At 41.3% G+C, this 25,180-nt stretch overlaps 1 protein-coding gene across 7 annotated transcripts in view; it reads left to right on the forward strand.

Moving 5' to 3' along the window:
• Positions 1 to 25,180, forward strand: part of RAB3C (RAB3C, member RAS oncogene family) — a 365,186-nt gene that overhangs the window by 333,091 nt on the left and 6,915 nt on the right. The gene's annotated exons all lie outside the window — the stretch shown is intronic.

Below are 25,180 nucleotides of genomic sequence, written 5' to 3' on the forward strand. Positions count from 1 at the left end.
GAAAAGCCAATTCAAATGTAAAAGACTCTATCTAGGGAAAAAATGTTGGAGTCAGTAGGGTAGAATTTTGGTACAAAGGAAGGGATCATGACTGAGTTTTTAAAAAATAATTTTTATTGCAGTATAGTTGATTTACAATGTTGTGTTAGTTTCAGGTGTGCAGCAAAGTGAGTCAGTTACACACACACACACACACACACACTCACACACTCACACTCACACTCTCCCTCCCTAGAGGTTTCTGTAACTGTCCTCATTTCTTTTCATTCTTTTGTCTCTATTCTGCTCTGTGGCGGTGACTCCACCATTCTATCTTCCAGCTCACTTACCGTTCTTCTGCTTTCTGGGGTAATTTTTAAGTTATTATGTTGTTCACCTCTGTTTGTTCTTTAAATCTTCTCTTTTTAAAACATTTCTGGTATCTTCTTGGTCTATGCCTCCATTCTTTTTCTCAGATTTTGAATCATATTTACCATTATTACTCTGAATTGTTTTTCAGGTAGATTGTCTATCTTCTCTTCCTTTGGTTATTTTGGGTTTTAATTTTTGTTGCTTCATCTGCACACATTTCTCTGTTTTCTCATCTTGTATTTCTGTGTTTGTGGTCTCCTTTCCGCAGACTGCAGGATCACAATTCCTCTTGCTTCTGGTGTCTGGCCCCTGGTGGATGAGGGGTTGGTCCTGGGGCTGGTCCTGGGGTGAGGTAGGTGTCCCGGTGGGAGGGACTGGCACCTGCCCCCGGTGAGTGGAGCTAGGTCTTGTTCCTCTGTGGGGGAAGGGGGTGTCAGGGGGTGTGATTTGAGGTGGCTGTGAGCTCAGTGCAACTTTAGGCAGCCTGTCTCCTGATGGGTGACACTGTTCCTATCTACTTTATTGGGCTTGAGGCTTTCCAGCACTGGGGGCTGTAGGTTGCTAGGTTGGGCTGGGTCTTGGTGCCAAAATTGGGACCTCCTCGAGAGCTCACACTGATCAGTATGCCCTGGGGTCTCCAGTTCCAGTCTCCTTGCCCCCACAGTGAGCTACAGCCGACCCTCCCCTCCCAGGAGACCCTCCAGGACCCCCAGGTGGGTCTCACCCAGGTTGCTGTGTACGCACTTCTCTTTGCTGGTCCAGTGCATGACACCTTGTGTGTGCCCTCTAAGAGTGGACTCCATTTTCCTCAGCCCTGTGGCGCTCCTGCACTCACCTCTGCTCATCTCCAAGGTTAAATGCTCTGGGGGTTCTTCTTTCAAATGACAGACCCTCAGATTGTGTCTTGGAGGGCTGTTTTTATGTAGGGACATTTTTGTGTAGCCTATGTGGGTTTTTTTTTCCTGGTGCTAAGGCTGCTTTTAGTATAGATGTCTGCCACCTCTTCTTCAGTGTATGCTGTCCATTACCCCCTTGATAGAGGGTATGATGGATGTTGCAGTGACAGAGCCTGCACTGGAATTGTTCTGTGGTTGTACAGGATCTGCTCCCTAGTTCTTGGAGTAGTAGCTCCCAGATCTGTTTCTTGGCTGTGTTTCTGATCTGTGATGTGAGTTAGGTGAGGTTGGAGCACTCCTGCTGGGACAGAAGCCGTTGAGTATTCCTCCTCTTGAGCTACTCACGTGCAGGTGTGCTCCTGTGTCAATTTTCGTCTGTTGTGCAGGCCCTCAGATTATACTGTTATGACATCTCTCATTCCCACCTTCAATATCTGTATACCGGCAGCTGGCCTTGTGTTTCTTGCATGCATGCTAAGTCACTTCAGTCATGTCCAACTCTTTGCAACACCTTGGACTGTAGCCCACCAGGCTCCTCTGTCCATGGGCTTCTCCAGGCAAGAACACTGTAGTGGGTTGCAACTTCCTTCTCCAGGGGATCTTCCCAATCTAGGGATCAAACACATGTCTCTTGTACTGCAAGTGGATTCTTTCCTCACTGAGCCACCTGGATATTTCTTGAGCATTGTTTTCACCAAGCCACCAGCATAGATCCCCTGAAGTCAGGTCCCAGGATTGCAGTAATCATAGATCTGGACTCACTATGGGTGCTAAGGGGGCAGCTCAGACTTTGGCCTGGTCCAACATCCGTGTGTACGTGCTTGTAAAGTCCACAGCTGCTAAAGCTAGACCTGTCTCAGCTGCAGGAGCATTCATTGTCCATTCAGACATTCTGCAGGTGCTGAGTGTACAAAGCCAGTTGCTGGGCTGTAAATCCATTGTTGTGTAGCTGTGAGGAAAGATTTCATCTCTTCTTCCTTAGTTGCATGGCTCCTGGGGCTCAGCTGTGTGTATGGGAGCCACCTATAAGCATCTGCTCCTGAGTCTGGCCCACAGCACACAAGCCCGCCTTGTAGGGTTAGGGAAGGGGTGCGGAGGAGGTCATGGCTGGGGGCGACTCTGGCAGGGGCCACTGCATAAGAGGAGAGGCTTCAATGGCCATGACTGATTTAAGTCAAGGCTTTACTGAGCACGTGCTATATATCCTGCACCGTGCCAGACATTATAAGGGATACTGAAAAACTATGATCCACAGTTCAAGTTCACAGGCTCAAGTTGCTTTCAGTCAAGTGGGGAGACAGAGATATACACAAGAGAGCAGGAATTATAAACAACAATAAAATAGGATAATGAGGATATGATAAGCTGGAGGTACATGCTAAGAGGAAAGCAACAGGAAATGAGGCAGACACAGGTTGTCGGCAGGAGGTGTGGGAATGAAGTGGGATGGGAGATGGATAAAGAGCAATGCAGAGGGAACAGAGAGAGAATATATGGAAATGAGCAGAACAGCTAGGAAGAGGTGAGTGATGAGAGGAACTAGCAATCGTATGGTTAAATGAAAAGATAAGTTTCGAATGGTCCCAAAAGGAGAGTAGAATATGAAAACCATTAAGAGGAGAAGAAACTTATGAATAAAGGGCAGAGTGGGGTAAGGATCCTGAGAGGTACACTGGGAGGACAGTGAGTGAAAAAGTTGGAACCCAGCATAATGTTATGGAAGTACAGTGGATTTGGGGGACAATTCCAGCCTTTGAGTAAAGGAGTTGGAATTGTTTCTTTTTTTCTGTATACAAGAGAGATCACTGAGGAATTCTCAGCAAGGACGAGTCTGGCTTTCTAACCTTTCTGGTCAGAACCAGAAATGTATCCAATCTAGCAATCCAGTGTATACCTACATAAGAAGAGAATGAAATGAAAGTTTCACAATACACATTTACCCTTATTAGATGATATTTGTTCTGATGCTATCCTCTTTTCTATTTTCATCTTTTTTCTTTTCATGTTTCAACTCACTAAATATATGCTAGGATCCACTAACGTGCCTCAACCCACTAAAATTTGAAAAACACTGTTCTGAAGGAGGCACTTTGGGATTAATCTGTGGGGAGTGTGTAGCATAGATTAGAGAAGCAGAGATCTTCTCAATGGGTCACTCTGTTACTTGGTCATCTCATAAATGAACTATGCACAGTCCAGTCTGAGAGACTGATCATTTCCTTATGAGATTAGTGAGCTCAATAGACTAAAGGCTATCACCCAATGACCGTAAGAACCCTCCTACTAAGTTCTTGCAGCTGCCATGAGAAGGTCATACAGCTGATGTCTGGTGTATGTGGCTACCCTTGATCTTTTATTTCATTCATAGGGTGTCTCTCTATCCCATAAACATAACAATGTTTTCCACTCAAAAGTCTGAAAACCTTGGCAATCGTTTCTTAGTCGTCTTAGCACCTCAGGAAGCTGGGAATAGAGAATAATAGATTCCCTGAGAGAGAGAGAAAGGAAATCTGGGAGAGATTGGCAGGGTAGCTTCCTGAGACCATCCCTCCCTCCTTGTGGTTTCTTGACGAGTCAAGCACATGCCACGTGGGGGAAGAAGCTGCTACATGGATGTAAATGACTTCTATATATAAACCTGAAAACTGTTTGATTCAAAGAAACCAAGAATGGGAGCCATTCTTGGGAGCCAAGAATTAAGTGACATTGGTACAAAAGAGGCAGGTAATGGGCTACTTTTTTTTTTTTTTAACCACTGTAATTTTAATAAATTACTTGGGTGTTGAGAAGGTCATGTTATGGAAGGGAATTAAAATGGTGAGAACACATCAAGAAGGCAACTTTCCTTGGAATTCCGCCGACTGACACAAACACAAACCCTCTTCATGTGGTACACAGATGTAGGAAAGTTCCTGCAATTATGAGGCAGAAATGGTTTATGTACCCATGCAAGTTCTTCCAATGATTTCTGATTGATTTTTTTTGCTCTATATTCAATAAACCCCAGCAGTTGTCTTAGCAACCAGCACTTGGGCATTTGTAGAGAGTCGTTTACCTTCTTTAATGTGTTTTTCTTCTTCTCATGACTAAATACATTTCTATAAATGATCATGAAAGATCATTTATAAGGGAAAAACCTAAGCTTAAAGATTTTGAAGGTCTTAGCTTTATTTTTTTTAATTACTGGTAAAATTACATTGTCCAGAATAGCATCACACACAAACAAAGGTTGGGTACTGTTTTTTAAATGTCATTACCACATCTTAGCAGATGGCTCAAAACAAAACAAAAACAAGAGTTTTATTGACCTAGTTACAATTAATTCTCCATTGTGGATGGTTACATCCATATAACATTTGTTTCTCCTAATGAAGTTACTTAATGGAACTGAGCTACAGGTGAGGTCTTTAAAACTCATATGGCGGCCTCCCTTGATTATTCAGTTTAGTTTACCAAATATTTACAATGCATCAGGTGCCTAGAAATACAGTAATAACACTACCTTTCGAGAACAACCATTGTAGTGCCTGAGTTAAACTATACAGACGATGAACATTTTTAGGTCTTCCCTTTCCCGGTTTTGTTTCATTTGGCCTGCCAGGCACGCCCTCCTTCTTGAACTCTGCCATCTTCACCTCTGTATCATGGTGTGCTCTCTCTGGCCATACCTTGGCTGTCCTTTGGAGACTTCTCTTTCTCCCTCTTGCACTTTGTCTTTCTATCCTTGGACCACCACTCTTCTCTCTCTGCACCCTCCCTTAGATACTCCCAACCACTTCCGAGGCATGAACTCTGTCTATAAACCAATGACAGCCAATCCTGTCTTAGCTCTGACCCTTTCACCTGAGCTTCCATCTCCTCTACCTACCTGCCAGCTTCACGTGTTTGGGTGTGAATTTAGGATGGTCCTCTGTATCACCTGCAACTGCATCCTGTGGGATTCTTTTTCAAGTACATATCTGTCAACCGTAACCCAGGCATGCTGCATCAAAGTTTCTGAAGCCCAGGAATCTTCATGTTTAAAACACACCCTTCTGCCTTTTCTATGACCCTAAATTTTTAGAACACTGGCTTAAATGGCTGGGAATGTTTGGAGAATGCAGGGAATTGCTCCAGAGCTGAATATTATCCTATAGCTAGTATCATTCTTCCTGTATGTGTTTTTGACATCTCCTATAGATGCATGTACCTATAACAATATGGGAATGTTTTGAATTTTTATTTTTGTCTAAATACAAATTTATAGTATAGCAATAATCTCTATATATTAACATATACAATCTTATAATTTGTTTTCAATGTAAAAATGTTGAATTAGGAAGGATAGGACAAATAATTAAAGATATCAGTATCAGTTCAGTCACTCAGTCATGTCCGACTCTTTGCAACCCCATGGACTGCAGCATGCCAGGCTTCCCCATCCATCACCAACTCCCGGAGTTTACTCAAACTCATGTCCATCAAGTTGGTGATGCCATCCAACCATCTCATCCTCTGTCGTCCCCTTCTCCTCCCACCTTCAATCTTTCCCAGCATCAGGATCTTTTCCAAGGAGTCAATTCTTTGCATCAGGTGGCCAAAGTACTGGAGTTACAGCTTCAGCATCAGTCCTTCCAATGAATATTCAGGACTGATTTCCTTTAGGATGGACTGGTTGGATATCCTTGCAGTCCAAGGGACTCTCAAGAGTCTTCTCCAACACCACAGTTCCAAAAGCATGGACCTTTGTTGGTAAAGTAATATCTCTGCTTTTTAATATGCTATCTATGTTGGTCATAGCTTCTCTTCCAAGGACAAAGCATCTTTTAATTTCATGGCTGCAATAACTATCTGCAGTGATTTTGGAGCCCCCCAAAATAAAGTCTCTCACTGTTTTCATTGTTTCCCCATCTATTTGCCATGAAGTGATGGGACCAGATATAACTGGGAATAAGAACAAAGAAAATTTGGGAGGAGAATGGATTTGCATTGCCTTGAAATTTTAGAAGAATACTTGACACATTTTTACAAGCTATGAATGAGCAGAAAGTGCAGAAACTCTGAGGTCTTCTAAAAAATGAAGTCAGAGAAACAAAAACTGCAAACAAACTAATTGCTTTTGGAGAGAAGTGATTTTTTAAATAACTAATTTATAAGGATACAATTTTGTGTTTTTAATTTGCATTCATACTTCTTCCCAAAGCAAATAATATATATATATATATATATATATATATATCCTATTACTCTCCATTCAAATAATTGTCATGATATCATGTGCCTATATTACTAAATTCCAACCCCATCTTCTCCATCCTTCCTCCTTGTCCAGCACAGGGGCCCTATGAGGATCTCTGACAACTATAAAATATTCTTATACTTTGCCATCTTTCCAGCCTGTAAAATGTGGTTCTCCTTCTTTTCACCTCTAATTATTTTTGTTTTGATTATTCATCTTCAAATGTTTATTAAACACCTATAACGATATCAAAGAGTCATGATATATCATCCTCCTTGTGGAGCTTAATGTGTGGTCTGCATATCAAAAATATAATAAAGTATCATGAATATACAAATTAAACAGGACTGGAATACATTAAAATGTGTATAACTTGAAGGATGAAGAAGGGACATGCAGATCTATAATACAAGTAAATGGTTCCTTCTGTTTTAGGAATATGAAGACTCCCAAAAAGGCACATTCTTATGTCTATAAACTCTGAAACATTGATTCAATAAAGACTGGCTTAGTTAAGCAATTCTCCAAGGGAATAATCTCTTGAAGTAGAAAAAGGTAAATTAAAGACAAATCAGAAAGGATTCCTTCATTTAACAAGGAATATACTAAATTGTATCTAGAGGAGGGAGGTGGTACAGACAGGATATACAGTTGCTTCCCTGAAAGTCTAGATAAATCAAGTGAGGCAGATGCACCACAGCTAATAGAGTCTGAATTCTTTTGGGGACATTTCTGTCCTGTCAAGAATAAGAGTTTGGACATGTTGGCTATGAGGCTCCATATGACTTGATATCACTTTTAGAGACATGTTAAAACTAGGGTGGATGCAAACCAGATCTTCAATAAATGCTAAAGGATCTTCTCTAGACAGGAAATACAGAAAAGGTTTATAAACTTGAAACCAAAACAACAAAGTAAATGGCAATGGGATCATACTTATCAATAATTACTTAAATGTAAATGGGTTGAATGCCCCAACCAAAAGACAAAGACTGGCTGAATGGATACAAAAACAAGACCCCTATATATGCTGTCTACAAGAGACCCATCTCAAACCAAGGGACACATACAGACTGAAAGTGAAGGGCTGGAAAAAGATATTTCATGAAAATGGAGACCAAAAGAAAGCAGGAGTAGCAATACTCATATCAGATAAAATAGACTTTGAAATAAAGGCCGTGAAAAGAGACAAAGAAGGACACTACATAATGATCAAAGATCAATCCAAGAAGAAGATATAATAATTATAAATATATATGCACCCAACATAGGAGCACCCCAATATGTAAGGCAAATGCTAACAGGTATGAAAGGGGAAATTAACAGTAACACAATAATAGTGGGAGACTTTAATACCCCATTCACACCTATGGATAGATCAACCAAACAGAAAATTAGCAAGGAAACACAAACTTTAAATGATACAATGGACCAGTTAGACCTAATTGATATCTATCAGGCATTTCACCCAAAAACAATGAATTTCAACTTTTTCTCAAGTGCACACGGAACCTTCTCCAGGATAGATCACATCCTGGGCCATAAATCTAGCCTTGGTTAATGCAAAAAAATTGAAATCATTTCAAGCATCTTTTCTGATCACAGTGTGGTAAGATTAAATGTCAACTACAGGAAAAAGACTATTAAAAATACAAGCATATGGAGGCTAAACAAGATGCTTCTGAATAACCAACAAATCACAGAAGAAATCAAAATATGCATAGAAACAAATGAAAATGAAAACACAACAACCCAAAACCTATGGGATTTAGTAAAAGCAGTGCACAGGTCAGGTGGTCTGGTATTCCCATCTCTTTCAGAATTTTTCACAGTTTATTGTGATCCACACAGTCAAAGGCTTTGGCATAGTCAATAAAGCAGAAATAGATCTTTTTCTGGAACTCTCTTGCTTTTTCCATGATCCAGAGGATGTTGGCAATTTGATCTCTGGTTCCTCTGCCTTTTCTAAAACCAGCTTGAACATCAGGAAGTTCACGGTTCACATATTGCTGAAGCCTGGCTTGGAGAATTTTGAGCATTACTTTACTAGTGTGTGAGATGAGTGCAATTGTGCAGTAGTTTGAGCATTCTTTCGCATTGCCTTTCTTTGGGATTGGAATGAAAACTGACCTTTTCCAGTCCGGTGGCCACTGCTGAGTTTTCCAAATTTGCTGGCATATTGAGTGCAACACTTTCACAGCATCATCTTCCAGGATTTGAAATGGCTCAACTGGAATTCCATCACCTCCACTAGCTTTGTTCGTAGTGATGCTTTCTAAGGCCCACTTGCCTTCACATTCCAGGATGTCTGGCTCTAGGTGACTGATCACACCATTGTGATTATCTTGATCATGAATATCTTTTTTGTACAGTTCTTCTGTGTATTCTTGCCACCTCTTCTTAATATCTTCTGCTTCTGTTAGGTCCATACCATTTCTGTCCTTTATCGAGCCCATCTTTGCATGAAATGTTCCCTTGGTATCTCACAATAAACTGTGGAAAATTCTGAAAGAGATGGGAATAGCAGACCACCTGACCTGCCTCTTGAGAAACCTATATGCAGGTCAGGAAGCAACAGTTAGAACTAGACATGCAGCAACAGACTGATTCCAAATAGGAAAAGGAGTACTTCAAGGCTGTATATTGTCACCCTGCTTATTTAACTTCTATTCAGAGTACATCATGAGAAACGCTGTGCTGGAAGAAGCACAAGCTGGAATCAAGATTGCCAGGAGAAATACCAATAACCTCAGATATGCAGATGACACCACCCTTATGGCAGAAAGTGAAGAGGAACTAAAAAGCCTCTTGATGAAAGTCAAAGAGGAGAGTGAAAAAGTTGGCTTAAAGCTCAACATTCAGAAAACTAAGATCATGGCATCTGGTCCCATCAGTTCATGGCAAATAGATGGAGAAACAGTGGCAGCCTTTATTTTTTGGGCTCCAAAATCACTGCGGATGGTGACTGCAGCCATGAAATTAAAAGATGCTTGCTCCTTGGAAGGAAAGTTATGACCAACCTAGATAGCATATTCAAAAGCAGAGACATTACTTTGCCAACAAAGTTCTATCTAGTAAAAGCTATAGTTTTTCCAGTGGTCATGTATAGATGTGAGAGTTGGACTGCGAAGAAAGCTGAGCACCAAATAATGGATGCTTTTGAACTGTGGTGTTGGAGAAGACTCTTGAGAGTCCCTTGGACTGCAAGGAGATCCAACCAGTCCATTCTAAAGGAGATCAGTCCTGGGTGTTCTTTGGAAGGACTGATGCTAAAGCTGAAACTCCAATACTTTGGCCACCTCATGTGAAGAGTTGACTCATTGGAAAAGACTCTGATGCTGGTAGGGATTGGGGGCAGGAGGAGAGGGGGACAACAGAGGATGAGATGACTGGATGGCATCACCAACTAGATGGACATGAGTCTCAGTGAACTCCGGGAGTTGGTGATGGACAAGGAGGCCTGTCGTGCTGTGATTCATGGGGTCGCAAAGAGTCAGACATGGCTGAGCAACTGAACTGAACTGATGGAGACCTTATCTTTGACAAAGGAGGCAAGAATATACAATGGAGAAAAGACAATCTCTTTAACAGTAGTGCTGGGAAAACTGGTCAACCACCTGCAAGAGAATGAAACGAGAACCCTTTCTAACACCATACACAAGAATAAACTCAAAATAGATTAAAGATCTAAATATAAGACTAAGAACTATAAAACTCCTAGGGGAAAACATAGGCAAAACACTCTCTGACATAAATCACAGCAGGATCCTCTATGACCCATCTCCCAGAGTAATGGAAATAAAATCAAAAATGAACAAATGAGACCTAATTAAACTTAAAAGCTTTTGCACAACAAAGGAAACTATAAGCAAGGTGAAAAAATAGCATTCAGAATGGGAGAAAATAATAGTAAACGAAGCAACTGACAAAGAATTAATCTCAAAAATATACAAGTAGCTCATGCAGCTCAATACCAGAAAAATAAACAACCCAATCAAAAAATCGGCCAAAGAACTAAACAGACATTTCTTCAAAGAAGACAAAGAAATGGCTAACAAACACATGAAAAGATGCTCAACATCACTCATCAGATAAATGCAAATCAAAACCACAATGAGGTACCATCTCACACTGGTCAGAATGGCTGCTATCAAAAAGTACAAACAATAAATGCTGGAGAGGGTGTGGAGAAAAGGGAACCCTCTTACACTGTTGGTGGGAATGCAAACCAGTACAGCTACTATGGAGAGCAGTGTGGAGATTCCTTAAAAAACTGGGAATAGAACTGCCATGTGACCCAGCAATCCCACTGCTGAGCATACACACTGAGGAAACCAGAACTGAAAGAGACATGTGTACCCCAATGTTCATCGCAGCACTGTTTATAATAGCCAGGACATGGAAGAAAGCAACCTAGATGTCCACTGGCAGACAAATGGATAAGAAAGCTGTGGTACATATACACAATGGAGTATTACTCAGCTATTAAAAATAATGCATTTGAATCAGTTCTAATGAGGTGGATGAAACTGGAGTCTATTATACAGAGTGAAGTAAGTCAGAAATAAAAACACCAATATAGTATATTAACACATATAAATGGAATTTAGAAAGATGGTAATGATGACCCTATATGAGAGACTGCAAAAGAGACAAAGATATCAAGAACAGACTGTGGGAGAAGGTGAGGGTGGGATGATTTGAGAGAATAGCAATGAAACATGTATATTACCATATGTGAAACAGATCACCAGTGCAAGTTCGATGCATAAAACAGGGCACTCAAAGCCAGTGCACTGGGACAACCCTGAGGGAGAGGATGGGGAGGGAAGTGGGGGAGGGGGGTTCAGGATGGGGGACACATGTGCACCCATGGCTGATTCATTTGTCAATGTTTGGCAAAAACCACTACAATATTGTAAAGTAATTAGCCTCCAATTAAAATAAATAAATTAAAAAAAAAAAAACTAAGGTGGATGGGACATCATTGTAACCAAGCCAAGAAAGTCTACCTCCTGAGATTTTAATGCCCATACTGCTGACTTCTGCTGAGACTGAATGACTTCAGGGTTACCTAATTTAGGAACTCTGATTTTAGGATTCTCCAACTGGTTCCTGTTTAGAGTCTTTTGGACTTCCTGGGTGGTGCTAGTGGTAAAGACCCCACCTGCCAATGCAGGAGACATAAGAGATTCAGGCTTGATCCCTGGGTCGGGAAGATCCCCTGGAGGAGGGTGCAGAAACCCACTCCAGTATTCTCGCCTGGAGAATCCCATGGACAGAGGGCCTTGGAGAGCTGTATAGTCCATGGGGTCACAAAGAGTTGGACATGACTGAAGCGACTTAGCACACACGCACCCAACTCTTGGCTTTCCTTGCCAGCCCAGGTAAGAGAGAACAAGGCAGTAACTTCACTGAACTTTGAATCCATGCAGTCTGACCCTAAGCAGCCAGATTCTCTTTATGCATTTTCCATTGAAGAGAATTATAATAGCACCATCACACCTTCCTGACCGCTAAGCTCCACCTGAGTCATATTCTTGGAACAATATGGAGACACAGATAAGGTCTTAATTGAATTTATTTTTCTGTTTTACAATCCAGGCAGAAATCTGGGTCTATTTAACTGGTAATCCTATTTAAACTCTGTTCATGAACCCCATAGTCTTCCAGCGATACAGTGAAAGATGCCAGAAAATGACTAGATCGTTGTTAAAGGATAAATCCTTTCACATACAATCTTGCCCAAGTATTGATACATAATATCTCTTTTCAAAAAATGCCCAGCTTTATGGAATGTCCTCCAACCAATAAACTGAAAACTCCTTAACTACTCATTCTGTATTTATAAGAAACCTCTGGAAATTCTTGATGACTCATTCTATGGGCCTTGAAAATTACACTGAGACAATTACCACTAAGCCACACATCAACCTCTTAGTATTTTTTAGGGTATCATTTTAGGGAATCTGTTAGAAAGACCATTTAAGGTAGTTCCTGTCTAAATAATGAAAGACTAAGGTATTAGAGAGCATGCTGTCTTCCTTCTTTGTTGCACTGAGAGAGCCACATTAGACTGCTCTGAGACTAGGAATAACAGATGAATTAACTCAAGTCACAGGCTTCAAAACATTGAAGAGGTCTCACTTTCTCAGAAAATTCAAATCAGGCAGGACCAAGGCAAGGAGACGAGAAAAAACTAGAAGGAAGATTGGATCTAGAGAAGGGCTTCTCAAAAACACCAGTGCACAAGCTGCACTTCAGGCCAATTAAATGGGGATCTGATGGGACACAGTCAACAGTACGGTTTAAAAATTTTTATTGAAGTAAACTGACATGTAATATTACAAGTATATAACATAGTCAGTATTTGCCTATTGAAAAATGTTCACCACAGTATGTTTAATATCCATCACCACATATAATGACAATTTTTTCTTGTGATGAGAACTTAGTTTATTTTCTTAGCAACTTTCAAATATACAATAGAGTATTATTAACTACAGAGCGACAGGGAGGCCTGGTATGCTTCAGTTCATGGGGTTGTGGAGAACCGGACATGACTGGGCAACTGAACAACGACGATGCTATACATTCAGTTCAGTTCAGTCGCTCAGTCGTGTCCGACTCTTTGAGACCCCATGAATCGCAACACACCAGGCCTCCCTGTCCATCACCAGCTCCCGGAGTTCACTCAGACTCACGTCCATCGAGTCAGTGATGCCATCCAGCCATCTCATCCTCTGTCGTCCCCTCCTCCTCCTGCCCCCAATCCCTCCCAGCATCAGAGTCTTTTCCAATGAGTCAACTCTTCGCATGAGGTGGCCAAAGTACTGGAGTTTCAGCTTTAGCATCATTCCTTCCAAAGAAATCCCAGGGCTGATCTCCTTCAGAATGGACTGGTTGGATCTCTTTGCAGTCCAAGGGACTCGCAAGAGTCTTCTCCAACACCACAGTTCAAAGGCATCAATTCTTCGGCACTCAGCCTTCTTCACAGTCCAACTCTCACATCCATACATGACCACAGGAAAAACCATAGCTTTGACTAGACGAACCTTTGTTGGCAATATGCATTACATCTCCGTAATTTATTCTGTAAGTGGACGTTAGTGCCCTTTGACCCCTATCATCCATTTCTCCTGCCCCCTCCAAGCCTCCACCTCTTCTCAGCACCAATCTGTCCTCTATATCTATGAGGCACATTTTATTTTGGGGGGGTTTTGCAGAGGAGGGGTGGTGGTTTGCTATTTTTTTGTTTGAGATTCTACATGTAAGTGAGATCCTATATTTACCTTTGTTTGACTTACTTCACTTAGCATAATGCCTTCCAAGTCCATCCATGTTGTTGCAAATGGCAAGATTTCATTCTTTCTTATGGTTGAATAGTAGTCCATTTATAAATATGTACCACATCTTCTTTGTACATTCATTCAATGTTGTGTATTTATGTTTCCATATCTTGGTTATTGTAAATAATAATGATGCTATTAACACAGAGATTCATATATGTTTTAAAATTAGTGTTTCCCATGAAAAGATGCTCAACATCACTCATTATCAGAGAAATGCAAATCAAAACCACTATGAGGTACCATTTCAAGCCAGTCAGAACGGCTGCGATCCAAAAGTCTACAAGCAATAAATGCTGGAGAGGGTGTAGAGAAAAGGGAACCCTCTTACACTGTTGGTAGGAATGCAAACTAGTATAGCCACTATGGAGAACAGTGTGGAGATTCCTTAAAAATCTGGAAATAGAACTGCCTTATGACCCAGCAATTCCACTGCTGGGCATACACACTGAGGAAACCAGAAGGGAAAGATACACGTGTACCCCAATGTTCATCACAGCACTGTTTATAATAGCCAGGACATGGAAGCAATGTCCATCAGCAGATGAATGGATAAGAAAGCTGTGGTACATATACACAATGGAGTATTACTCAGCCATTAAAAAGAATACATTTGAATCAATTCTAATGAGGTGGATGAAACTGGAGTCTATTATACAGAGTGAAGCAAGCCAGAAAGAAAAACACCAATACAGTATACTAACGCATATATATGGAATTTAGAAAGATGGTAACAATAACCGTGTATACGAGACAGCAAAAGAGACACTGATGTATAGAACAGTCTTTTGGACTCTGTGGGAGAGGGAGAGGGTGGGATGATTTGGGAGAATGGCATTGAAACATGTATAATATCATGTATGAAACGAGTCGCCAGTCCAGGTTCGATGCACGATACTGGATGCTTGGGGCTAGTGCACTGGGACGACCCAGAGGGATGGTATGGGGAGGGAGGAGGGAGGAGGGAGGAGGGTTCAGGATGGGGAACACATGTGTATCTGTGGTGGATTCATGTTGATATATGGCAAAACCAATACAATATTGTAAAGTTAAAAAATAAAATTAAAAAAAATGCATAAAAAAATTAGTGTTTCCATTTTCTTCTTATAAATACTCAGAAGTAGAGATGCTGGATCATGTGATAGTTCTATTTTTAATTTTTTGAGGAACCTCCAAACTGTTTTTTATAGTGGCTGCAAAATTTGCATTCCTACTGATAATGCGCAAGGGTTCCCTTTCCTCTACATTTTTGCCATCACTTGTTATTTCATGATTTTTTTTTTATGATAGCCATTCTAACAGGTGTGAAACTGTGTCTCATTATGGTTTGGATTTGCATTTCCCTGAGGAGTAATGCTGGGCATTGTTTCATGCGGATGTTGGCCATCTGTATGTCTTCTTTGGAAAACTGTATATTCAGAAGTAAAATTGTTTCCTTTTCATTTTGTTGATGCTTTCCTTTGTTGCACAGAAGCTTTTGTTTGATGTAGTCTCATTTGTTTCATATTGCTTTCATTGCCTTAGCTTTTGGAGTTAGATCCAAAAAATCATCACCAAGACCAACGTCAAGGAGCTTACTGACTGTTTTCTTCTAGAAGTTTTATGGTTTCAGGTCTTTAATCCATTGTGAGTGAATTTTTATGTAAAGTGTAAAATAAGTTTCCAGTTTTATTCTTTTGCATGTGGCTTCCAGTGCTATTTATTGAAAGGACTGTCCTTTCCTCACCATATATTCTTGGCTCCTTTACTGTAAACTAATTAACCAAATATACATAGGTTCATTGCTGGATTATCTGTTGTCTCACTGAGCTAAATTAATTTTTTCTATTGTTTTCCTGTTCTCTATTTCATTTCTTCTCTAATCTGTTACTTCTTTCCTTCTGCTAACTTTGTAGTTGATTTGTTCTTCATTTTCTAGTTTTTTAAGGTACAGAGTTATGGTTTTTTGTTTCTTAATGTTCCTTTCATGTTTCTTAATGTAAGTATTTCTATGAACTTCCTCTTTAGAACTATCTTTGCTGCATCCCATAAGTTTTGGTAAGTAGTGTTTCCCTTTAAATTTGTCTCAAGATGTTTTATTTCCCCTTTAATTTTCTTCTTTGATTCATTTATTGTTGAAGAAGTATTTAATTTCCATGCATGCATGAATTTTCCATCTTTCCTCTTGTTGATTTCTAGTTTCATATACCACTGTGGTCCAAGGACATACTTAGTATGATTTTAATCTTCAATTTTCTAAGATTTGTTTTGTGGCCCATCATATGATTGATCCTATAACATATTCCATGTACACTTGAAAGTATACAGTTGACCCTTGAATGACATAAACTGCATCAGTCCATTTATATGTGCATCTTTTTAATAAATATGTTAAAAAAAACTTTTTTAAATTTTATTTTATTTTTAAACTTTACATAATTGTATTAGTTTTGCCAAATATCAAAATGAATCTGCCACAGGTATACATGTGTTCCCCATCCTGATCCCTCCTCCCTCCTCCCTCCCCATACCATCCCTCTGGATCGTCCCAGTGCACTAGCCCCAAGCATCCAGTATCGTGCATTGAACCTGGACTGGCATCTCGTTTCATACATGATATTTTACATGTTTCAATGCCATTCTCCCAAATCTTCCCACCCTCTCCCTCTCCCACAGAGTCCCCAGCAATCCCACTGCTGGGTATACACACTGAGGAAACCAGAAGGGAAAGAGACACGTGTACCCCAATGTTCATCACAGCACTGTTTATAATAGCCAGGACATGGAAGCAACCTAGATGCCCATAAGCAGATGAATGGATAAGAAAGCTGTGGTACATATACACAATGGAGTATTACTCAGCCATTAAAAAGAATACATTTGAATCAATTCTAATGAGGTGGATGAAACTGGAGCCTATTATACAGAGTGAAGTAAGCCAGAAGGAAAAACACCAATACAGTATACTAACGCATATATATGGAATTTAGAAAGATGGTCACAATAACCCTGTGTACGAGACAGCAAAAGAGACACTGATGTATAGAACAGTCTTATGTTGAAAAATTTTTTGGAGAATTTCAGTAATGTGAAAAAACTCATGGACAAACCACATAGCCTAGAAATATTGAAAACGTATTTTTAAAAGTCAGTTATGTCATAAATGCATAAGATACATGTAAATACTAGTCTATCGTTACATAAGCATATGTGTGTGTGTTAGTTGCTCAGTTGTGTCCCACTTTTGTGACCCCATGGACTGTAGCCCACCAGGCTCCTCTGTCCATGGGATTCTCTAGGCATGAATATGGAGTGGGTTGTCATTTTCTTCTCCAAGGGATCTGCCCAACCCAGGGATTAAACCTGGATCTCCTGAATTGTAGGCAGATTCTTTACTGTCTGAGCCACCAGGGAAACCAACATAGGCATAGGGTGATATTTAATATAAGATTTATAATGTCTTTGTTTTCTTCCTGTTTATAACTTTGCTTTCAAAGTATTACATAACCACATAATATGCTACTCACTCTCATAAATGGAGAAACTAAGTAGGATTTTAAAAGTGTAACAATATTTCCAGTACTCTATCATGAGTATGACTATAATATTGTATGCCATAAACATTTTGTGAGTGTGGAATTCTTGGTGGACAGTTTTTTTTAATTATTATTATTATTTTTTTTGCAGGAGTAGAAAGGAGTGGCTTTATTACCTTGCCAGGCAAAGGGTGCCACAGTAGGTTAACGCTTGCAAGACTGTGCCCCACTTTCTGGAAATTAGGAAGGGGTCATACAGTTTCAGGCTAGAAAGTGGGGCTGTACATAAGGATGGAGCTGAGGTAGTCTTGCATTCTTCTTCCCTCCTGGAGACACGGAGATTGTTAAGGCTGGCGTCAGGTTGTTCTGAAATGGGTTCTGGTTGTGCTCAAGGTTGTCACTCTGAGACCTTCTTTCTGCGTGGAGAATGCTCACAAAGGGGAGGAGAGTTAGGGGGTGTTGTCCTGGAGAAGTAAACATTAGGTGCCTGATATAACCTTGGCTAGAAGGCAATCATTTTCAGCATGCAGTTAAGCAAGAAAGAGAGGGCAGGAGGTAAAAGCCATCCGTAGGAGCCCTGGTGAATGAGTGGAAAGAGTAACGACTCTTTCAGTATTTTGAATGTATCATCTAATTGACTCCTGGACTGACAAGTTTCTGTTGAGAAATCCACCAGTAGTTTTATGGGTGTTCCCTTGTCACTTTCTTTTCCCTTGATGCTTTCATAACTCTTTATCTGTGACATTTGAGGTTTAATTAAAATGTGTCTGAGATAGCCCTTTTTGGGCTTACCCACTAAGGGTACTGCAGGGTTCGTGGATCTGGATTCCATCTCTCCCCAGATTTGGGAGGTTTTCTGTCATTATTGCCTTAAATATATTTTCTTCTCCTTCCTCTTTCCATAGTGTGGGTATTGTTTCTTTTTTATCCTGTTAAGTCCCACAGACTTCCTTTGCTCTTTTTCATTGTCTTTCCCTTTCGCTCCTCTGTCTGGATAATTGTAAGTGTTCTGAACTCTACACTACTGATTCTTCCTTTTCTGTGGTTGAGTCTGCTTTTGAGTCTTTATTGAATTCTTTGGTTCATGATATTGTTCTGCTCTAGGATATGTTTTTTTGAGGTTTATAATTTTTGTTGGACTTCACATATCGTTCATGCATTGTTTTCTGAATTTTGTTTAGCTGTTCGTTCCTGTAGTTCACCAAACTTAAGTCTGTTCTAATTTGTCTGACAGGTCATAGATGTACATTTCTTAGGTGTCAGTTATTTGAGGCTTACTAATTTCCTTTGGACTGCAAGGAGATCCAACCAGTCCATTCTGAAGGAGATCAGCCCTGGGATTTCTTTGGAAGGAATGATGCTAAAGCTGAAACTCCAGTACTTTGGCCACCTCATGCGAAGAGCTGACTCACTGGAAAAGACTCTGATGCTGGGAGGGATTGGGGGCAGGAGGAGAAGGGGACGACAGAGGATGAGATGGCTGGATGGCATCACTGACTCAATGGATATGAGTCTGAGTGAACTCCGGGAGTGGGTGATGGACAGGGAGGCCTGGTGTGCTGCAATTCATGGGGTCGCAAAGAGTCGGACACGACTGAGCGACTGAACTGAAGTGAACTGAATTTCCTTTGGTGGTATTGTGTGTACCTGATTTTTCATGATTCTTAATTCTTTACATCACTATCTGCACATTTGAGTGAACAGTTTCCTCATGTAGAATTTATAGGTTCTCTCTGGCAGGAGAGTTCACCAGTCAGCTCAGTTTGGGTTTCCAGGAGTCTGTTGGCAGCACCATCGGTGTGAAGCCTCTGCCCACGCCCTGAGGTTGGGGGTGGGTGTGTGCCGCAGGCTGAGAATAGTCGGACTGGACTGCTGGCTTGTTTCCCTGCACAAGCAGGACTACAGCATGCGCTCTGCATTTCCCTGGGTTCTCGGACTGTGCTTATTACACAGTTGTCTTGGGTACTGTGCTCAGCAGTAGCTGGTGCTATGAATTAACTTCCCTGGCACGGTGGGGCAGCAGGACATACCCAAGGGGTGGTACGGCTTATTGTTTAGAAACCTGAGTCTGTCCAGACGGTACACTGAATTCCCTGGCCAGATGGGGCCACTTGACCTTACTCTCTGACGTCAGGAAAAGCCTATCTATGGGCTATGCGCTCTGTTTAAGTGCCACTGTAAGCAGGACTTTTGGATAGGCTACACAGCTCCCCTGTGCTCTGGTTAGGCGCCCTGCTCAGGTGGGCTGAAGGCAACATTCAGCAATGGGTAGGGCTATGAATTAGTTTCCCTCCCCTGATGAAAAAGGAGAAGTGGATCCAAGTCTGGTCTTATCTGAAGCCAACCCACATCCCAGTTTCCCAAGCTATACAGGACCATGACTGGCTTTGCTCTGGGGAAAATCAATTCTGCTGTCATACTCTCTACTCAGGTGTTGTTGGGCTATGCAGCTTCTGGGTATTCTGGCCAGCCTTTTTGACTTGGCAGTACTGGGAGCTACATTCAGGAGTGAGCCAGGCTGCGACTCAGCTCTCATGCCTGGGTGGGAGAACGCCAGGTTACAGAACAAGAAGGCTCTTTGAAGACCTGCATCAGGCAGAACCATTCCCTGGTCAGACTGCACCACCATCTTGGCTCCAGAGATGAGCAAAACCACTGGCTGAGACTGCTACTTGGGTGCTTCAGGTAGGAACTCAGTCTGTCAAGATCCAAGTGCTTGTTGCTGTGAGCCTATCCCTGCTTCTCCATCACCAACAGATTCCCGGTGGTCAAGCCTTGCAGATTTCCTCGCCGTCCCTTGTGGGGTGAGTCTGGAATGGAGGCTCCCAAGAAGCAATCTGCATATGGGGGAAGCGGTATATTTACCCCAGGCTCTCTCTTCCCACTGGAGAAAGTGCCAGCTCTTGGTGTGGCGCTGCACCAGCCTGGGAAGAGCAGCACTGTCGGTGTGGAGCTGCTCCTCTTGCCCTGCTGACGCAGCCTGTGCTGGCTCTCTGGGCTGCAGGGGTGCTCCCGCCTCCCACATGTTCTAGGACTTTTCTCAGTGGTGTTTTGTCACATGGCTGGTTGTCAGTTGCTCTCCTTGTGAAGGAATGAAGTCAGGAATGACCTATGTCATCATCTTGGTGATACCACTCCAAAAATCTAGATTTTTAAAGGTCAGCTCAAAACAAAATGTTAAAAGTCTGCACACCAGATATCACATACAGAAGTCTCTGTCTTAAAGAGTAGGTTGGATTGGGAAGATGGGAAAGGATGAGGGACAGTGAGTCAAGGAGATGACTCACATGGGCAAAACTGCAAAGGGCTTACGTTGAGTCTCTTCAGCAGATGGGGAACGGACAAGCGGGGCTGAGTGCAGGGTGCCAGGTGTTTTGACCGAGAATGATGAACCATGGCATGGGCAGCTGCTACATCAGCAAACTCAGATACTTCTTTCCCTCTCTGTTGTTGTGCTGAGCCTTTCCCACATATGAAGTGTGTTAAGCTAATGTCTGGGGAGAGAAGGACCAGGAGGGAACCTCTACATTGAGCGGGATTTGTCAAAGGCACAGAATGATCCTTGCACAGTTTCAGCATACTAATAAAACAGGAGAAAAGCTAACGTCCAGTTAGGCCTGGCTAAGGGCTAGCATACTTGACCTTTTGTTTTAGTAAAACGAACCTTTGGCTGAACTCCTATTCTCCAGCTTTGGTCTGCTTTCTGTGGAGCCTTCTTCAGGTAAGTGGGTCAAAATCCTCATCAATTCCTCTAAAGTCTGTCTCCAAGCTGGGGCCCAGCAGGGAACGAGCTAATATCGTAGCTTGGCCTGCTGCTCAGCAGTCTCAAGTTCTGGCCCAAATGTCACCCACCTGGCAACAGAATGACCTTTCCTTGCTTCTCTGGTTCATTCCATTCCACAGGAAGGGGAAGACACTGAAACCGCAACTAGAATCTGGAAACAGAAAGTCTTCTCATTTAGGAGTTTGGAAATAGAAACCTATGGACAGATCACAGATTTTTAACAATGGCAGATGAAAAGGATTTACTGCACTATGATTTTTATGGAATGAAAGAAGAGTTGCAATTTTTTTTTCTCTCAAACTGAAGTTGGAAATAGTCATAGTGCCCCAAATGGGGTTGAGGTTTTTCCTAGGGCTGAAAAAAGAAAACAATTCCCCAGAATAGCTTACGGAAACAAATAGTATTTCACACCATGGCATAGCCATTGATGCATGGGAATAAGTCATTGCCTATAAGAGTATTTTAAATGCATTAAAGAAAAGGCTGAGAAGGTGGTAGTTAAGTGCTCAGTATTTGAATAGTGATTATTACCACTAATAATTACAAGGGGAACAAGTCTCTTGGGGAGTGCTGGGACATTTCAGTACTCTTCAGGTGCCAACGGGGAGCCTGCCTGGCACCCACTACTTTGTTGAGTAGTATGCTTTCGGCCTAAAGCTGCCTTGTGTGGGTACAGTACCAGGCTTCCCTGGAACCTGGCACTCACGGGACCCTCAGGGAGCCAGGTAGAGCAGGCCAGCAGCCAAGCTGAGTGTGCTTCGTGTTCCTCATGTTCACCAGGACGTATTCAGACGTCCTCTACCACAAGCTCTGTCGTCTCCACTGAGGCTAGAGCAAAAACAGTGACAAATACCTGTTTGAAAGGTTTGTGTTGAGCAAGAGGTGATATTTTCTGATTGATAGAATCCTCCTCTATGAGTGGAATGGTTTCCCCAGTAGGGCCTGGAGATTCCTTCTGGAGCGATCTCTTATGGAAAACATTCTCATTCATTTAAAACAGTGATTCTTCATCCATATGTATACATATATACTCTATTTTTGGGATTTCCTCCCCATTTAGGTCACCACTTCCCTAGTGGCTCAGACAGTAAAAGAATCTGCCTATAGTGTGGGAGACTTGGGTTCGATCCTGGGTCGGGAAGATCCCTTGGAGAAGGAAATAGCTACCCACTCCGGTATTCTTGCCTAGAGAATCCCATGGACAGAGGAGCCTGGTGGGCTACAGTCCATATGACTGAAAAAGTCAGACAGGACTGAGCGACTAACACTTTCACGCTTCTCACTTTCACCTGGAGCACTAAGCAGCGTTCCCTGAGCTTTACAGTAGATTCTTCTTAGTTATCTATTTCACACATAGTGCCAATAGTGTACGCGTCAATCCTAATGTCCCCGTTCATCCCACCGTCTGCCCACCTTGGTGTCTACACATTTGTTCTCTATGTCTGTCTCTGTTTGTAAATAAGATCATCTGTGCCAAATGGATAAAACAGTGACAAATATATCATACAGCTCAGTGATGTAATGCACATACAATGCATTTCACCCATTTACACTGTTCAGTTCAGTGGTTCTTGGTATATTCACAGAGCTGTGCAACCTTGAACGCAATCAATTCTCATCACCCCAGGAAGAAACCCCATGCTCATTAGTATTCACTCCCTATTTCTCCTGACTATAGTTTTGCCTCTTTTGGACATTACATATAAATGGAATCATATAATATGTAGTCCTTTTGTCTGACTTATTTCACTTAGCATAATATTTTCAAGGTTTATCTACATTTTAGCCTGTATCAGTACATTTTATGGCTGAAAGGTATTCCATTATATGCATTTTCCACATATTATTTATGCACTCATCAGTTGATGGACACTCAGGCTGTTTTCACTTTTTTATTATAACTATTGCTATTCTAAATACTTTTGTGCAAAATTTTTGTGGACGTGTTTTCACTTCTCATGCTAATGTACCTAGAAGTGGAATTGTAGGTTATACAGTAAGTATGTTGAACCATTTGAGAAACTGTCAGAATGTTTTCCAAAAAGGCTGCATCATTTTACACTCCCATCAACAGTGTATAAGGATAGTGAATCTTTTATAACAAATTTGTACTCTATGACCTCCATTTTGCCTATCCCCCAACCCTGCCTCTGGCAACCACTAATCTGTTCTCTGTATCTTTGAGCTTAACCCTTTTTTATTCTACATATACATTGGATCATAGTATGTGTCTTTCCCTGTTTGACTTACTTCACTTAGCATAATGCCTTCAAAGGCTATCCATGTTGGTGCAAACTGCAAGATTTCATTTTTATATGACTAAATAATATTCTGTTCGCATATACAATACACATATATACACACATATATGTCACATTTAAAAAATTCACCCAATCTGTGTACTCTTAGGCTGTTTCCATGTCTTCAGTTCAGTCGCTCAGTCATGTCCAACACTTTGCGACCCCATGGACTGCAGCACACCAGGCCTCTCTGTCCATCACCAACTCCTGGAGTTTACTTAAACTCATGTCCGTCAAGCCAGTGATGCCATCCAACCATCTCATCCTCTGTCGTCCCCGTCTCCTCCTGCCCTCAATCTTTCCCAGCATCAGGGTCTTTTCCAATGAATCAGTTCTTTGCATCACTTGGCCAAAGTATTGGGGTTTCAGCTTCAACATCAGTCCTTCCAGTGAACACCCAGGACTGATCTCCTTTAGGATGACTGGTTGGATCTCCTTGCAGTCCAAGGGACTCTCAAGAGTCTTCTCCAACACCACAGTTCAAAAGCATCAATTCTTCAGCACTCAGCCTTCTTTATGGTCCAACTCTCACATCCATACATGACTACTGGAAAAACCATAGCCTTAACTAGACAGACCTTTGTTGGCAAAGTAATGTCTCTGCTTTTTAATACGCTGTCTAGGTTAGTCATAACTTTTCTTCTAAGGAGTAAGCATCTTTTAATTTCATGGCTGCAGTCACCATCTGCAGTGATTTGGGAGCCCGAAAAAATAAAGTCAGCCACAGTTTCCACTGTTTCCCCATCTATTTGCCATGAAATGATGGGACTGGATGTCATGATCTTTGTTTTCTGAATGTTGAGCTTTAAGCCAACCTTTTCACTCCCCTCTTTCACTTTCATCAAGAGGCTCTTTAGTTCTTGTTTGTTTCCTGCCATAAGGGTGGTGTCACCTGCATATCTGAAGTTACTTATATTTCTCCCGGCAATCTTCCATGTCTTAGCTATTATAAATAATGCTGTGAAAAACATGAGGGTGCACATGTGTTTTCCAGTTATTGTCTGTTTTCTTCAGATAAATAACCTGAAGTGGAACTGCTGGATCATACAGAACTTCTATTTTCAATTTTTGGAGGAACTCCGTTCTGTTTTCCACAGTGGCTATAGCAACTTATTCCCATCAACAGTATACTAGCATTCCCTTTTCTCCACTTTCTCACTAACATGTATTATTTCTTGTGTTTTTGACAACAACCATCCTGACAGGTGTGAGGTGATGTCTCATTGTGGTTTTGATTTTCACTTCCCTGAGATTTAGTGATGCTGAGATTTTTTGTTGTTGTTGTTATCAATAATGTATAGGTTGCCTTTTCATTTTGTTGATAGTTTCCTAGAAGCTTTTTAGTTTGATGCAGTCCCACTTGTTTATTTTTGCTTTTGCTGCCTCTGCTTTTAGAGTCAGATGTAAAATATCATCACAAAGATTAATATTAAGGAGTTTACAGCTCATATTTTCTTCTAGGAGTTTTATAGTTTTAGGTCTTACATTCAAATCTTTTATCCAATTTGAGTTAATCGTTGTGTATGGGGTAAGCTAGTGGTCTGGTCTTACTCTCTTCATGTGATTGTCCAGCTTTTTCAGTAGTCCTCATTATATGTTTTTGGCTTCTTTGTTGTAAATTATTCAACCACACATACATGGCTTTATTCCTGAGCTTTCTTTTCCACTGATCAGTGTGTCTACTTTTATCTCACAAAATAGTGTTTTGATTACTATATGTGCTTAGTTGCTCAGTCATGTCTACCTTTGTGACCCTAAAGGGCTGCA

This window comes from Bos grunniens, chromosome 20, assembly GCF_055505025.1.
Source record: "Bos grunniens cultivar Pamir isolate PY7600 chromosome 20, Bosgru_T2T1.0, whole genome shotgun sequence".
Classification (NCBI taxonomy): Eukaryota; Metazoa; Chordata; class Mammalia; order Artiodactyla; family Bovidae; genus Bos; species Bos grunniens.